Raw genomic sequence first — 12115 nt, 5'->3', positions numbered from 1 at the left:
GGAGAGGCCAGAAAAGGCCCTTCGGGGCAGGTAGCTTACATCTGATACCGGAACGTCAGGAAGGAAACCGCCCACGTGAAAATCCAGGGAAAGAGCATTCCAGAGAACCAGCAAGGGCAAAGGTCCTGAGGCGGGGCATCTTGGCAGGAAGAACATGGACACCAGAGCAGGGAGAGAGAGAACAGAGGAAGAGGGGGCGAGAGGGGCTGTCAGGAGCTGGGCAAGAAGGGCCCTGTAGGCCGTGTAAGGGCTTGAATTTGATTCTAGAGGTGATATGAGCCACTGGAGGGCTTAAGTAGAGGAACGACATGGATCAATTGACCTGAGTTTTCAATTAATTAATTGATTGATTGATTGATTTTGAAGATTTTTCTTTAAGAGAGAGAGAGTGGGAGAAGGGGCAGAGGGAGGGGGAGAGAGAGAATCCTCAAGCAGACTCCCTGCTGAGCTCAGAGCCCAATGCAGGGCTCTAAGCCATGACCTTGCAGTCATGACCTGAGCCAAAATCAAGAGTCAGTCGCCTAACGGACTCAACCATCCAGGCACACCGACCTGACTTTTTAAAAATTGAGGCCACAGATCTATTAAAATGGGGAGAAGAAAACACCGAAACCTGACAATACCGAGATGGTGAGGATGTCGAGCCATAAGAACTCTCACACATTGCTGGTGGCGAGGCAAAACAGGACAACCACTCTGGAGAGCACCTGGGCAGTTTATTACAAAGTTAAACATACACTTAGCAAAGGAGCCAGATCCCACCTCTTGGTATTTACCAAGTGAAATGAAAGCCTATGTTAAATGAAAAACCCGCATGCAAATATTTATATTAGTTTTTTTCATGATTATGAAAAAAAGGAAACAATCCACACATCCCTCAGTTGAGGAATGAATGAGTGCACGTCCTGTCAGAGCCCTATCATAGTCTACTACACCGCAGCAAGAAGGAACAAGCAGTTCCCACCTGCAACAACTTGGATGCTAAGTAAAAGTGTTAAGTGTAAAAAGCCAGATGCAGGGCGCCTGGGTGGCTCAGTGGTTTAAGCCGCTGCCTTCGGCTCAGGTCATGATCTCGGGGTCCTGGGATCGAGTCCCGCATCGGGCTCTCTGCTCAGCAGGGAGCCTGCTTCCCTCTCTCTCTGCCTGCCTCTCTGCCTACTTGTGATCTCTCTCTGTCAAATAAATAAATAAAATCTTTAAAAAAAAAAAAAAAAAGCCAGATGCAGGGATGCCGGGGTGGCTCAGTGGGTTGGGCCTCTGCCTTTGGCTCGGGTCGTGGTCCCGGGGTCCTGGGATCGAGCCCCGCATCGGGCTCTCTGCTTGGCGGGGAGCCTGCTTCCCTTCCTCTCTCTCTCTCTCTGCCTGCCTCTCTGTCTACTTATGGTCTCTGTTAAATAAATGGATAAAATCTTTAAAAAAATTTTTAAAAGCCAGATGCAAAAGGTTACCTATCATGTGATTGCATGTATAAGACATTCTGGAAAAGGCAAAACTGTGGTGACGAACAACAGATCGTTGGTTGCCAGTGGTTCAGGGAGAGGGGAGGGCTCGGCTACAAAGGGGCAGCATGAGGGAATTCAGGTGGTTAGTCAAACTGTTCAGGATCTCCACTGTGGATTATGGTGGTAGTTCCCGGCTCTGCATTTTCAAAACTCTTAGAACCACACACCAAAAAGAATGAATCTAACTGTACATAAATTTTAAAATAATTTTTAGGGGGGCGCCTGGGTGGCTCAGTGGTTTAGGTCTCTGCCTTCGGCTCGGGTCATGATCTCAGGGTCCTGGGATCGAGCCCCGCGTCGGGCTCTCTGCTCAGCGGGGAGCCTGTTTCTCCCTCTCTCTCTGCCTGCTTCTCTGCCTACTTGTGACCTCTCTCTCTGTCAAATAAATAAATAAAATATTTTTAAAAAATAATAATAATTTTTAGGGGCACCTGGGTGACTCAGTCAGTGAAGCATCTGCCTTTAGCTCAGGTCATGATCCTGGGGTCCTGGGATTGAGTTGTGTGTCAGGCTCCCAGCTCAGTGGGGAGCATGCTTCTCCCTCTCCCCCTGCCTCCCTCTCTTTCTGCCTGCTGTTCCCCCTCCTTGTGTCCTCTCTCTGTGTCAAAAAAATAAATAAAATCTTTTTAAAAATAAAAATAATTTCTGGGGCTCCTGGGTGGCTCAGTGGTTTAAGCCGCTGCCTTCGGCTCAGGTCATGATCTCAGGGTCCTGGGATCGAGTCCCGCATCAGGCTCTCTGCTCGGCAGGGAGCCTGCTTCCCTCTCACTCTCTCTGCGTGCCTCTCTGCCTACTTGTGATCTCTCTCTGTCAAATAAATAAATAAAATCTTTAAAAAAATAATAATAATTTCTGAATGTAAAAAAAAATTAAGCTGCATTTTCCTATTAAAACATAAAGACTAGGGCACCTGGGTGGCTCAGTGGCTTAAGCCTCTGCCTTCAGCTCAAGTCATGATCTCCCAGTCCTGGATCGAGGCCCGCATCGGGCTCTCTGCTCAGCAGGGAGCCTACTTCCCCTCTCTGTCTCTGTCTCCCTACTTGTGACCTCTCTCTCTGTCAAATAAATAAATAAAATATTAAAAACAAAAACAAAAACAAAGACTGCTGGAAGGAAGGAAGGAGGGATGGAAGGAAGGAATGAACTCTCTGAAAAGTTGAGCCATATTGATTTAAGATATCCAAAGGTGGGGGTCTAGGCCCTGCCAAGCACGAGCTGGGAACAGTGTCACACAGTCACACCGCACTTTGCCTCTGAGCGTTGCATTTTGCTAGAGCCACTGATGCCCTTCCTGGGGGTTGGGGACTGCCTTAGCAGCAGACCCAAAGACAAGGATTCCTGTGCAAGTGATTTGTTAAAGAAGTGCTCCTACGAGAAGCCGGACGTGGGAGCGGAAGACAGGAAGGAGAAAAGGGCAGACAGGAGTGCAACTTCAGCCTCGGCCTGATCCCACCCAGAGCTGAGGAATGCAGCCTAGGCGGGAAAAGACGGGAAACAGGAACCAGAAGGTGCTATGCCTACTGTCACGGGGGTCGGCAGCTAGAAGGATAAAGAAGTCGAATGTGTGAAATCCTCACCTTTCAGACATATTTTCTTCATTCATATTCCAGGATCACAAGCAAGAACCATAACAACCACAAGGCAAAACAAAAGCTAAGTTATAACTGAACTGCTGGACAGCACTGTCTGTTACTTTTGCTTATTGTCATCGACAATTGGGACATTAAGGTTGCTCATATGCATAAAAAAGCATAAAAATTCTAAATGAAAAAAGGAGAAGTACAGGGACTGCTCGCCAAGCTTCAGGTGCCCTCCAGGGTGGGCTGAGGGAATGTGGGCAAGACGCTGATCCAAATTAGACACTGCGCTTCACGTATTAAATCTTCTCCGCCCTCCTGTGAGATAGATACTATTTCCATATCCCATATTTCAACAAGCCTACAATGGTATCAATCACAATGTACATCATTATTTTGTTACCACCAAGAAAGAAAAAATGCGACTGCTTAAAAATACGGCATACCATCAATTGTGACATACAGCCCGATTTCAGAGATGTGAAATGTAAAAAACTATACATGTTAGGATCAATAAAATATGGCTCATCCCCACTTTGCAGATGAGAACACCAAGCAACAGGAGTTAATGTTTTGTCCAAAGTTATACAGCTAATGCCGATAAGGGCCGAGATTCAACCTGGGCCCATCTAACCCCAAAGCCCGGATCTTCTGAACTTCCCTCGGAATAATTGGCTGAGTGTTGCTGGACAACTTGAACATCGAACTGGGAATGGTGTCCCTGGGATTGCGGGGTGCTTATCCAGTGGTAACTGGCAGTCCTGAACTTGTTCCACTGAGCCCCGCTGGGGCGGTGGGGTTAGAACCTTCTCAGAAGGCTGGGGATATACCTGGAGCCAAAGCACTAGGGTGGAAACAAGCAAGGAGCCTAGGGTAGAAATCAGCCTGACCTTGCCAAAGAATGTACACTGGGAAACCCAGACAGATACGGGCCAACAGACGAGGTAGCCTTGAATAATAGGCCACCTGGAAAATGCTCTCAGCCTCTCCTGCTTCCTCCAGGGCCTACTTTCTGACATTGCCAGTTACCAAGTGCCAGGGACAAAGCAAGTTCTTCAAGTCTTGTCCAGCTCTAAAATCAAGACCTTGTCCCCCTCTTGCTCCTGTTTCTGAGAGACCTTATGAGGTCCAGCAGTGATCAGGCATCCAACTTGCTCACTGCTCCCCTGGGTTTGAGGCTGAGTTGTTGATATTCCTGCCATGGCCCCTCCTGGTGTATTTCTTCATTTTATTTTTCCCTATGCCACTGGGTGAGTTTTATCAAATGTGAGAAATAGATACTTGTCCAGATGCATGACCTTGGTCCCTGGAGAGTTTTGAGGACGTTCCCTGGAAATGATACTCTGTTCTACACATTAGGCCTATCCTGGATATCCAAAGGATTTGGGGGAAAAGTTGATGGGATTTATTTTTTATCTCTTCTTCCACTCTCAATCATGCCAAAATCTCTGGGTTAGAGGCTGCCTGGTTGGGCAGGTGTAAACAGTAGGTATTTTGAGCATTACTCTGCCTGCCTCAACTTCCCACTATGCAGAGGGTCTATTGATCTGAAGCCAAGGCCTCAGGGACAGGGTAAGGGTGGCCACATCTCTGGGCTCCACAAGAGTGGAGAAGGTCCCAGCGCAGAGGCGTGGCATTCTACAGTACAGCCAGCACTTGCCCGTCACTCCCTTCCTGGGACCTCGCATCCTCCCCAGCCATGTGGTGAGTGTAGCACCCAAGAGAAGCAGCAGAAACCCAGTCCACACTGGTTACAATGGTTCATTACATGTGGCAGCTGGACTGGGCTGGGGGATGCCCAGATAGCTGATAAAATGCTATTTCTGGGTGTGTCTGCAGGGCTGTTCCAGGAGAGACTGGCATTTGAATTGAACCCAGTAAAGCAGAAGGCCCTCCCTAATGCAGTGGGCATCACCCAATCTGTTTAGGGCTGAAGAGAACAAAAAGAGGGAGGAAGGGTGAATTCACCTTCTTTCTGCTTGAGCTGAAATATCCATCTTCTCCGTTTGGACATTGGCATTCCTGGTCCTCAGGCTTTCAGAATCACGTCGGGACTTACATCAGCTTCCTCCACCGCCAAGCTCTCAGACCTTCAGATTCAGACAGAATTATATACCAGCTTTCCTGGTTCATGGGACTACCTGGCCCCCATAACCACATGTAGCAAGTCTCTCTCTCTCTTTTTTAAAGATTTTATGTATTTATTTGTCAGAGAGAGCGAGAGAGCAGAAGCACTAGCAGCAGCAGAGGGAGGAGGAGAAGCAGCCCCCGCTCCTCCCTGAGTAAGGAGCCTGATGCAAGGCTTGATCCCAGGACCCTGGGATTAGGACCTGGGCCAAAGGCAGATGCTTAGCCCACTGAGCCATATAGGCACCCCTCTTCTGATATTTATCCCTACATATCCTACTGGATCTGCTTCTCTGGAGGATCCTGACTAATACACCAACTTAAGAGGAAGGGAGACTGTCTCCTGCAATGCAAAAAGGAAGTTAACAACCAAACCTCAGGCTGGGGAGAGATGGACCTGTGCCACCTAATTCCTGGTACCTGGGACTGGAGGCCACCAGGATTCCCTGAACCCCACCCTAGCTCTGCTCCTCAATGTGTCAGATTCCTTCTCTCTTACTTCAGGTGCCACCACGGTCACCCACATTCCTTCTCTTTTCACACCAGAGAAAGGAGCTGACTCCCTCCATTACAGATTAAAGGACTCTGGCCCAGTTTGGATCGGATGCCACCAAGAATCGGGTCACTCAGCTGTGGCCACATGAACAGAATATAAAAACATGGGGCGCCTCCTAGAGCCACAAGGTGAGACCAGAGAGGAAACGGAATTCCTGGAAGAATGGGGGTGCAGATTCCTGAAGGAAGTAAGAATTATGCCAAGCATGGAACCTCAGAATCCTTCTCAACACAGTACTCTAGATTACCACTACCACTGGGTCAGACTGATCCCATGAGATAAAACCATCAATCTAAACTTTAGACCCCAGACCAATAGAACATCGGGAAGGATCTTTTAGGTCCATCCTCCTTGGCATCCACCAAAATAACCAAAACTTTATAAAGGACCTCATAGATCAATGACCAAATGACTTGTGGTGAAGATTCCAGAATTTCACCAAGTCCCCGAAATTTTCCTCCCAGGCCCCAGAATGAGCTGGTACCTATCAGATGTCCTTTGTCGATAGCTAGTTAGTGATCACTCAACACGTTAGACGGCTGCCATCCCTAATGATGGCAGTTGGGGCCCACCACGCAGTCTGAGTATTTTTATGTTGCTCTGTTCCTAACTAAGACTGGCGCTGGGGACTCTGAATGGCTGCACGATGTGTCAAGACAGTTAAACAAACAAAGCCATCACGTCCATTTTCTCACACACCAATCCTTGGCTGGGCCCTGGCAGGGCCAGAAGGCACTCTGTTCATTTTTCTTTAGAGGCAGTGTACTTCTCTGAATGTCTTTGTTATTATTATTGATCTCCCTGGGTCTCCTTATGGCCAGAAATAAGGAATCCAATTTGATTAAGGGCTGATTTGGCCTGCGAGGCAAGACACGTCAATACAACAGCTGAGACTCGAGCAGGCACCAATTTAGTTAGAGTTGATCCAACACATTCGGGGTGGCAGCAAGGCCACCGGCGCCCTTCAGGGGCCCCTTCCAGCTGTCAGCCTCCTCCACCCCTTCTCTGCTGACCCTCTGACTCAGATGGGGGTTTTTAATGTAACTAATGGAAGATACTGCCAAGGCATACACAGTCCACAGCTCCGAATCTGAGCCTCTATCCCCTTAACGTCTCTCAGAAGTGTGAAGAGGTGATTCATGCTGGCTTTGGAGTCCAGCCAACTTGTGTTCACGTCCTAGCTCTACGACACACAGTGGGGCCCTGGGCAAGTCATTGCCCCGAGCCTCAGCTCCCTCATCTGTACAACGAGCATATTACGCTGACATCCCTTCGGGTTGTGATGGCAGAAATCCTCCGTTGTCTTTTGCCTTTCAAGCCTTCACCCTCTCAGTTCAGCCCTAGCAAGCCTCTCGTAGGTCCCTCCAAAGTGCCAATGGCCTTCCGGCTGAACTCTCTTTCCTTTATTGTTCACCTGTCAGGTCTCCGTGTAGGAGCCACTTCCTCCAGGAAGCTTTCCTTTGCCTCCTCCCCTTCCCCCAGATGGGTCAAGGCCCCTGGCTCCTGGCCCCACCGTCCCTCATCTCTCTGCCCAGCAATTGTCTGCCTCCCATCAGCCCGGGAGCCCTGGGAGGGCTGAGACCGGGCGTCTCCTGTGTCTCTGCCTTCTCAGTATCAGGCCCCGAGCAGGCACCCAATGCACGAATCAAGTCTGTGACGTTATGTTACTGTCCTGGTTACTATTGCTGTGAACAAATTACCCCAAAACCTACTAGCGTACAGCCCTTTATTAGGCTCACAGATTCTGCGGGTCGTGACTACAGACAGGGCGTGGAGGGTGTGGCTTTTCTTTGCTCCATGACTGTGGCCTCCAGCGGCAAGATGGGAGGCTGGGAACTGGGGGTGTCCCCAGCCACACCTCTGGAGGTTATCTTGGCTACTGGACGAACCTCTAGCTGAAATTTACAACTGAACCCCTTACCAGTGGCCTGACCCCACAGCCTGGGCTTCCTTGCAGCCGAGCGACCTCGGGGCAGTCGAGCTGCTGTAGGAACTCCAACGGGAGCAACCCAGTGAGCAAGTGGCAGGAGCCGGTGCCTTCTAAGGCCCAGCCTCAGGGGCCACACAGTCATTCCTGCTACCTTCAGAGAAGGTTTGGACACGTTTTAAAACGACTCAGTTTTCTTCCAGCTTCCAGTTAGGACGTAGAAAGCTGGAAAAAGGACCACTTCCACCTTTGCCTCAAGAAAAAACCAGATCATCTGCGATGTCATGACTTTCCTTGTAGCTATCAGAGAGCTGAGATCACAGGGCAAACAACTGGCCTGACATCTCGAGGCACAGGCATTGGGGCCCCTGCGTGGTTCAGCGTCCCACTCTTGGGTTTGGTTGCGGTCATCTCAGGGTCATGATCTCAGGGTCCTGTGATCGAGCCCCAGCTGGGACTCTGCGCTCAGCATGATGTCTTTCTCATCTGAGCTGGAGATTCTCTCTCCCTCCCCCTTTGCTCTTCCCGCAGCTCGTGCTCTCTCTCTCTCTCTCTCTCAAACAATAAATAACATCTAAGGAGACACAGTCATCTCCAAGGAAGATGGGACTTGAGCTCTTGCTTACTCAGAGTTGATACCAATAAACCGGAAAGAATCCAAATAAATTTTTAAAAAGCTGCCAAGGCCGAGTGTGGGCTGGTATGGCCGTGTGGATCCCCTGAAGGCAGCCGACTAAAGGGAAATTTGTACCCCCTGCAGGCTCTTCTCTGCAGACTGCACTGGGCGCTGTGAGGGAGACTGGGGGCGAGGGAGGCCACCTTGGGGTGCAGGCCTAGTGGAAGGAACAGCAGCCACTGCTGGAAGAAAGGCCATAGGCACTGGGGAAGGGGCAGCAAACCCCAAGGCCCTCAGTGCTCACTGCAGCTGGGGGAAAGGCACAGAAAAATCCCTATGCCAGTGAGAGAGGGCTGGATCACTAAGTCCCCCGGTCTCAGAGTGCCTGCCTAAGACTTAAACAGAACCTTAAGAACAGAGGGCAGCTCCCACCCCTTCTGCTCCCAGACTAGCAAGAACAGTAACAGGTAAGGGCCGCCTGGGGCTGGAGGCTGGCAGGAACCACAGGAGGAACCTCTTCCTGGCGCAGGATCACAGGCAAAATCTAAAGCTGGGGGTGAAACTGGATCATTGGGGGGAAAACCGCCCAGCAGCCCAGCTCCCACCCTGAATACAAAGCAGTGCTAGAGGAATTTGGAGTGTGAGGCGCTGACGGCAATCCTTGGAACAGAACCCCAGCCCCGCTCAACTCCTGTCCATACTGATCCAAGCCCATGCTAAAGAGCCGGCAAAGGAAAAGGCATGACCATGTTCAGGCACAAATACTATTTACTTCAGTCTCTACGGACCTTCACAAGACATCACACGTCCGACTCTTGATTTTCGTTTGGGTCATGATCTCAGGGTCGTGAGATTAAGCCCAGTGTGGAGCCCCACGTGGGCCCCATGTCAGGCCCCCACACCCCGCACAGAGCCTGCTTGAGATTCTCTCTCTCCCTCTGCCCCTCCCTTGCTCACATACTCACCCACACACTCTCTCTCTCTCTAAATAAAATCTTAAAAGAAAACAAAAAACAAAAAACAAGAGGCATCTGGGTGGCTCAGACAGTTAAGCGTCTACCTTCAGCTCAGGTCATGATCCCAGGATCCTGGGATCAAGTCCCACATCCTGCTCCCTGCTCTGCAGAGAGTCTGTTTCTCCCTCTCCCTGTCTGCCGCTCCGTCTGCTTGTGCTCTCTCTCTCTGTCTCAAATACATAAGTAAAGTCTTAAAAAAATTTTTCTTACAAGAGTTTGTTAAAAAAAAAAACAAACCCAACTAGAAGATATCTTAAAAAATTTTTAAAAATTTAAATTAAAAAAAATTTAAAGAAGATATCTTTAAAGTATGAAAAGAGGCAGCACCTGGGTAGCTCAGTCAATTAAGCATCTGACTCTTGGTTTCAGCTCAGGTCAGGATCTCGGCATCCTGGGGTCAAGCCCAAGTCTGGCTCCGCACTCCACACAGAATCTGCTTGTCTTCTCCCTCCACTCCTCCGCCTGCTCTCTCACGCGTGCTCTCTCTCTCACAAATAAATAAAATCTTTAATAAATAAATAAACAAAGTGCTGAAAGAGGCTTCCGCCTTTAAAGTATGGATTGGAGTGACATACTTAAAGTGCCAAAAGAAAAGAAAACAAAACAAAACCCTGTCAATCCAAAGTTCTATGCCCAGAGGAAATGTCTCTCAAAAGTAAGCAAGAAATGTAAGACCCTTCAGTTGAACAACACCAGAGAATTAATTACCAGCATGTGTTAAAGGAAGTTCTTCCGGAAGAAGAAATATGATACCAGAAAGAAACTTGTATCGGTGCAAAGAAACGAGAAGTGCTAGAAATGGCATAAATGAAGGCAAATATAAAATTGATTGTTCTAAGTACAGCACGGGGACGAGAGTCAATAAGATTGTCATAAGTCTGAGTGGTGACAGATGGAAACTACACTTACCGTGATGGCATTTTGTAAGGGACGTAATTTGTCGAATCGCCATGTTGGGCAGCTGAAACTACTATGTCAACTGCACGTCCATTAAAAATAAAAATAAGACAATAAATAAAATTTGTCTCATATGTTTAATTACTCTTAAAGATATGGGACTGTCTAAAGCAAAACGGTAGAAATACATTGTATGTTTGTAGTGCTTGTGAACAGAAGATGCGTGACGGATACCAGGAAGGATGGCAGGAAAGAATTCAGAGCACATGGCCCTTGGGCCTTACACATGCAAAAAAGTATAACATTAACAGAAGGTAAGCCCCCAGACAGCCACTAAAGCCACCACGGTCACCCTCCCGGCAAGGATTTACTCCATATCTTCCACATGCCAGATTCCAGGCCAGTCCTGTGGATACCAGACACTCACCAAGCTCACAGGGGGAGCATTCTGGGGGCCAGTGGTGACAAGTACCTGGCAGAGAAGTGGCACAGAGGACACATCAAGGAATGTGGATTTCTTAGTAGTTTGTCCCACACTCTAAGCCCTTCATGTGGTCTGGGGTCTTCAGGTTATATAGGACAGACAGAAGGACAAATGTCACCGGTGCTTAAGTGTGACTTGTTATACCTGAGTTTTCTCGTCCGAGAGACGACCAAGGAGCCAACACCAATGCAATCACACGAGGGCTTATTCGACAAGCTTAAACTTGGGCCCAAGTATACCCGACACAGCAGAGTAGGGACTTGGACCCCAAGCTTAGTTAAGGCAGGGGTGTTTATGGGTTCCTGTTACTAAAGCAGGGTGGGGGGGGTCTCTGGAACCTAAGCAGGGTGAGGGTCCTTAGAACTGAAGTAAAGTAGGGGAAAGTTCAGCCCTTGGGCACAGGGATCTGAGATGGCTGCTGGAGCTAAGATGGCTGTACTTATGCTAAGGCTAAATCTGAGGTGGGATGGCCTTAATTTTTCTCGGCCTCCACAGACTTTTTCCCGTTGCTTCAGAATCATCAGTGGGACCCAGCACAGAAGACAAATAGGTACCAAGCTCCATTTTCAAGATAGCCACCAAGCTAGAGAAGGCGACTGGCTCTTTTGCTCCCCAAGTGTCCTTCTCTGAATATGCAGGTGAGAGGGACAGTCTTTGGAGTTGGGTGTGCTGTCAAAGGAGGTGGGGGCAGATGGTATTATGGTTTTCCATCCCCTGGCAAGGGAGAGGGACTCCCACTCCTCCAGCCCAAGCCAAATGAAGGGGACTCCACAAGAAATCTCAGAAGCTGGGGGTGCAATTTAGAAGGAGAGACCAGCACCTCATTCCTATTAGATGTCTGCTTTGGCTCACCCAGTCCTGGTGACTCTCTTAGTGGGAGAAGAACTGGGGAGGGGTGACCAGCCAGAGAGAGGAGACACGCAGAACAACCTGTGTTCCAGCATCTGAGTGGCAAGGTTGTGGGAGGTTTCCAGCCCTTAGAAGATGTACCTAGAAGATGCTCACATTTACACAAAGAAATTCTGTAAGGAGACAGAGGAACTAAGAAATGTGGTGGGTGACGAGAAGGGGACAGTTGAGAGAAATGTGGAAGTGAGACTGTGTGGCTAGTTTGTTTGTTTTTTTTCAGAATGTGACTAGTTCGGTGTTTGAAACCAGTGATCATGTGACTCTGGGGTGATTTTCCCCAGCCCCACCTGGCAAGTCTCCAATCTCGGTGGACACTGACTGGATGTCCCACAATTTAGCTCAACTCTGATATGACCTGCCTGGAGATAACATCAGATTCCACAGGTTGAGGGTTCAGGCCCACAAGACTGCCCCCACTTCAGCTACCGCGGGAAGTTCCCACAACTCCCTCCCTGGGTTCAGTGGATTTGCTAGAGCGGCTCGGAGAAATATTTGTTCACATTT

Source organism: Meles meles, chromosome 16 (genome assembly GCF_922984935.1).
Source record: "Meles meles chromosome 16, mMelMel3.1 paternal haplotype, whole genome shotgun sequence".
Taxonomy (NCBI): domain Eukaryota; kingdom Metazoa; phylum Chordata; class Mammalia; order Carnivora; family Mustelidae; genus Meles; species Meles meles.
This window is presented reverse-complemented; position numbering follows the sequence as displayed.